The sequence below is a fragment of the Electrona antarctica genome (genome assembly GCF_951216825.1).
Source record: "Electrona antarctica genome assembly, chromosome: 3".
Lineage (NCBI taxonomy): Eukaryota > Metazoa > Chordata > Actinopteri > Myctophiformes > Myctophidae > Electrona > Electrona antarctica.
The window spans coordinates 22,249,712-22,255,711 of NC_136808.1; positions in this window are offsets into that span (position 1 = coordinate 22,249,712).

Below are 6,000 nucleotides of genomic sequence, written 5' to 3' on the forward strand. Positions count from 1 at the left end.
CTTTGCGGAGGTGTGTCGGAATCGTTCAGCATCAATGAGCCATTTCTCTGTGTGATGAATGCTATGTGACTGGGGAAGTCTCCACGATACAGACAGTATTAATCTTATTAAAGTCATTGGTCCATGACCGTCTCTCTCTCTCTGCTGGGAGCTCTTATAGTCTTCATGCAGCTTCCCGAAAAATAATGACTATTAGGCCACAGAACAGAGGGACGCTAAACAATAAAGTTTAATTGAAGTTCACTTCAAGCCATTATAAGAGATTACTTATTATCTTCAAAAACTATTTTGTATACATTTAAGTGTACATTAGATGCCAGCCTACAGCAACTTTAAAGTTGCTATCGGTATAGTATACTGTAGGTGTGAGTGTGCCATGCCTGGGTCGCCTCCCTGACACCCTCTATCATCTCTGATGGATATTGGTTGTTTGTGAATGGAGTGTCCTGTGTCCTGCATACTGATTTTCATATCACTTCTGCCCCAGCCGATAGATAGAATTGTCTTCTCCCGTTTGCCCCAGAACCTCCAGTTTATCTATACCCAGTTTGTGAAAAACATGTTGTTTGACCTTGGTGCTGTATCTATGCTCAGACAACCAGGTTCCCTCTTAACTCACTCAGTGCCACAGGACGCCTTATGACGCCTCCCCCTTAACATTTATTTCGTTCTCACTGACTCCAGTTGTGAACTACATTTACTCTTAGAACTACAAGGCCCAGACATTCATGCTTCCTGGATTACAGGAAACGACAGCTTTTCTGATAAGTGCCACGTCTCCCAGTCTCACCATTAGTAAACCTCCCATCCTACAGATGTCGCCATTATTCACTTTTTGCTAACCTCTGAACCCAAAATAGAATACTTCCTGAAGTCAAAGGGTTGTTTTGAATATTATGCTATTTAATGCTTTCACTGATGATGTGTCAGGGGGAGACCTTTTCCATGCTGTATTTGGACGGACATTCTACTCCCCAGAATATATAATGGAATATAATCATTTGAAAACGTATGTCGCTGGTGTGGCTATATAACAGGATTTTCAAAGCGCTGTATCTCAAAAGGTTCGAGCGCTGTCCATGGTGAGCCGGAGCGCATCCCGGCGATCGAAAATCATTTGTGAGTTTGTATCGCATCGCTGAGCAAATGTAACTGTTTGTAAAGATAGCTAAGGGGTCTGAGCTAATGCAACTGATCACTGTGCTCACAACAAAAGCCCCCACCTCCCTGAATAACCCGGAAATGAAACGAGGATCGTAGAGTTAGAGCGGACGGGTGGCATTCCTTAGGTGTGCTTATGCTGCCACCTAGCGGCAGCAATGAAGTCAAGAGACTTGATTCCACCTGGGAGCGCGGCTGTCGGCCTAATCGAGACGGGTATTGCTGCAGCGTGCAGTGGAGCCATAAGCCAAATTCCAATACCCCAAATCTCGGCCACTCGCTCACTCCCACTCGATCACTCGGGGTCATTCCAGCTTGACCCGGAAATGGTTAACGTTCCAATTGTTAATGTGCTCCATCGAGGAGGCGAGTGGAGCCGAGTGGAGGAGCCGAGTGGGCTCTCCGAGAGCGCATATAGCGAGTGTACAGTTGGAGGCCATCGATATTGTCCTTTTCTTTTTGCTGAGGTTTGCGTGATCTGCGCAAAAGGACAGTTAACCCATTTTGGGCGGGAACCCCTTTTGGTGTTTTAAACATTATGTTATAATTTAGCTATTGAAAAATAGCAGATCTACAAGCTCATAGCGCGCCACCGAGTGGCGCGCTACGAGCTTGTAGGTCTGCTATTTTTGAAAAATCGTGAAAATTTAGAAGGATTTTTTCAGGATTTTTTCAGGATTTTTAAAAGTTTTGAGGTCAGGCCTAAATGGGTCAAATGATGGGACAATATCGGTGGCACCCAACTGTACATCAGGTGCAGGCTCGGTGGGGTATTTGGTCTCCTCGCGGCGGATTTCCGCATCACCTGTACATGTTTTTTTCCTTCTCCAGTGACATAAGTCCGCCTCCTCCACATGTGGCACAGAAAACACTGCTTGAAACCTGATACTATATGCACCCCCCCACCCCCCATCCATGCTGCCGGCCGCTGCGGCTGACCCAACACACACATGCACGCACACACGCACGCACACACATTAAACAAAAAAATCTTTGCTGTTTGTTGAAGAGACACATTTTCGCTGAATTAATAGAGCTTCAGAATGATAAAATAGCCTATCTATAGCCTACATGTGAAAGTGAAAGGACCACAACAAGCCACTGGCTTTATTGCGTTGTGTGATATAAGCATAATAAAAGTAGGCTATATAAATTAGGCTATATTGTGCGCACCTCAAAAGCTATAGTTAATTTCTCTCTGTGCATGCCTGAATGCACAGACTGCTATGAATGACGGTGACAAAAATGTATTTATTCATATGTGGACTGAACTGAATATGTAAGTCAGAGAGACTACCTAATTCCTGTTATAGTGTCCGTTATTTGCAAAGACCGTCGGAGGAGGGACTGTCGGAGGGGGGGGGGGGGGGGGGTTATACGAGCAAAAAGGAACGCATGATGCGGAATTCCCTTCACAATCATATACTGCAATATAAAAGTGTGCGCATCCTGGCGCTTATTATATTCAGGAATAAATATCCTTGCACATGTTACCATACACATTGGCCTCGGTTACATGCACAAAATGATGAATTGTCTATTCTGTAGACTGTACGGCTCTGGGTTCGGAGTTCCAGTGATCCAGCTGTGTGACACTGTATTGTTCCACCACTTTTGCTTTGGCAATGTAAACGTATGTTTTCCCATGCCAATAAAGCCCTTTGAATTGGGGCCCTGACGAAGGCTGAGTGCCGAAACGCGTTGGTCCTTCTTTCTGTAATGTTCTTTGCCATGCCTAATGCCTTAACTCTTAAATAAAAAAAGGCTTTTTTTCGCCTCACTGGAACTCTTCTCTTGTTATGATTTAACCTCGCCAACGAGCACCTGTATTCAGTTCAACAAACAAAGGACCATGGCAGTGCTCCCTTCCTCTATTCACCCTTTGAATTGAATTGAATTGATACACGTCATAAGTGATCGATTCTAGAGGCAAATCCACTCCACCACTCTGTCCTTGCATCGAATCCTCTCCTCCTCGCTGAGGGCGGAGCTAAGGAGCGAGTGGAGGACGCGAGTGTGAAAGTTGCGGTATTGGAATTTGGCTATAGAGTAAGGATAGAGACCGAACCGGAGTGACAGCCCCGCCCTCCCGCTATTCATTTCGGGGTGGCGGTGGCTCAGGGGTAGAGTGCCTGGATGGTAACCGTAAGGTTGCCAGTTCGAACCCGGGCTCCCCCAGAGTTAGTGTCGAAGTGTCCTTGAGCAAGACACTGAACCCCTAATTGCTCCTGATGTGCTAGTTGGTGCCTTGCATGGTTTCTGCTGCCAAATTGGGCACCACAATTTGGTGCCCAAAATGCAGAAGTGCAAACGGGCGCTCAAATGTTAAAGCCCAGCTGCACAGGATTTCCTATAGTCACAAATCCACGGCTCCGCCTGCAGTCCCACCTCTGACCAGTATACCGAGCGCTTCAACGTTGGAGAGCCTCCCTGGGGCCTTGAGTGGGACCTCCTCTTCTCATGACCTCCACTCCAGTACAGTGGAGGTGGGCATGGGGTGGGGGGTGGGGGTTAAACGATTTGGAGGGAAACGGAGTACCATCATGGCGGCTATGAGCGAGGTGTGTATATTTTTTAAGGAAAAGAAAGCATTAAAATGTTAGCCATACGGATATACTTTGTGATGTTGTTACTGTGTCCCTTGGGTTAACACACAGCGTTGTCAAGGACAAGGAATGAATGAATTAACTACTAGCCTGGAATGTGATGATAGTAGGCCATGAATAATTAGCAACTCAAAGTGCCCTCTTTTGGGATAATGATAGAGATTTTTCCAGGTCTTAAGTTAAGTAATAAGACCTGGTACTTAAGACACGCAAAATACAGCCCATCGTGCAGAGTAGAGATAGGCCTACTGCACATTTACACTTTGCAACATTTGTTATTATATAAAGGGGATGGTAAAAATGTAAATGTTCCCTCTGTTTTTGCCCATGGATTCTAATGAAACATGCAATATTAAGATAATCCGGTCCTGGTGTTATCAGTCAGCCATCTTTATTTTAGAACTCCCTGGGTCCCCGCAGGGGGCAGTCTTATCTCTTATCACAACATCTCCACTCTTAAAAAAAACAAAACAAAACAAAACAAAAACTCAAGTATAACAACAAAGTCATCAACTTTGGGAGAAAAAGGCTCAAATAGTAGAAATAGCAGTAGGCCTATGCAAAACAAAATAATCTGAGATAACCATTAACCTGTGTCAAAGAGAACAAGTACTCATCAACAACAATAGCATCAATCAGTACAATGTTTTATTTTTTTAATTGTTTTTACTCACAACCATATGCGTAAACCCTGTCTGTCCCATCTATCCCGCGATGGAGGTTTTACAGTGCGGCCTCTTCGGGTGGTTTCCTGCTGTCTGCACAAGTGTCCTGTTCGTTCACCTGTGCTGCTTGTAACCTCTTCAATATTGATTGCTTCAATATTAAGACCATCATCTGATTCACTATCTCATTTACAACTCTGCTTCTGCAAACTTTTGCAAAGTGATTTGCTTTGTTGCATTTTGTGCACAGTTTCCCATATGCAGGGCATCTCCTTCTGGCATGTGTCTGGCCGCAGTATTTACAGTCCACCATGTAGGCCTACTCTCATTCAGTATAATCATTCCTCCTGTCACGTTGTGATCTTACTTACTTCGACATGACTTCAGCTTGTGACTGCAACTTGTTCCTGTTCGCAGATGACTCAGCACTGCTGGTCTCGGACAGGGACAAACTGCAGGTTGAAAATGCCCTCAGCTCTGAACTCGGTAGAATCTGCACCTGGCTCGCTGATAACAAACTATCTTTACACCTGGGAAAAACTGAATCCATTCTCTTTGGCTCTAATAGTAATCTCAGCAAGGCAAATGGCTTCTTGGTTAAAGTGGGTGACAATGTTATCACACGTAAAGATGAAATTACCTACCTAGGTTCCATCCTGGAGGCTAATCTTTCCGGTGATAAAATGGCCACCAACGTAATCAAAAAGGTCAACCATAGAACAAGATTCCTTTACAGGATCTCCTCACTGGTCAACAAAAACACCTTGAAGACCTTAACAGAAGCCCTTGTACAGGGTTTCTTTGACTATGCATGCACCTCCTGGTACCACAGCACCTCAAAAGCCCTTAAAACCAGGCTCCAGACTTCCCAAAACAAACTGGTCAGGCTCCTACTTGACCTAGCCCCCCGAACCCACCTCACCCCTGCCCACTTCGACAGGCTGGAATGGCTTAGGGTCGACGACAGAGTACAGCATCTTGCAATGGGTCTGGTCCACAAGATTCGATACACCACCAAGATACCCATGTACCTGTCTAGATACTTCCTTAATGTTAACGAAGTCCACACCCACAACACCAGAGGGAGTGCAACGAACCATGTACAACCCAGATTCGGCACAAACAAGGGACTAAATTATTTTCGCTCCTATGCCACCAAAATGTGGAACGCCCTACCAACTGTCATTAAGACATGCGAATCCCTTGACTCTTTCAAAACCGCTCTCAAAGGGCACCTACGGACGGCTGCAATTCGAAACTGGCCCCTGTAAAATCGGAATCCCTCAAACACGAACGCAAGGACAACACTAGAGACGGTCGCGGCCACACAGCCAACTCAAGGTATGGCCACTGAGCCAACTTGGGGACCCAACGCAGCTCCTCCAAGGAAAACAAACAAATTAACGGAGCTGAACGTGAATCCCCCCCACCGCCCACCCCTTTTTTCCCCTCACTGTATATGTTTCTTTTCCCTTTTTACCTCCTTTATGATGAATTCCTGTTCTGTCTATAGAAGTGTCTATTTGTACGTCTCTAAATGTTTTGATGATTTGAACATGGTGGACCCT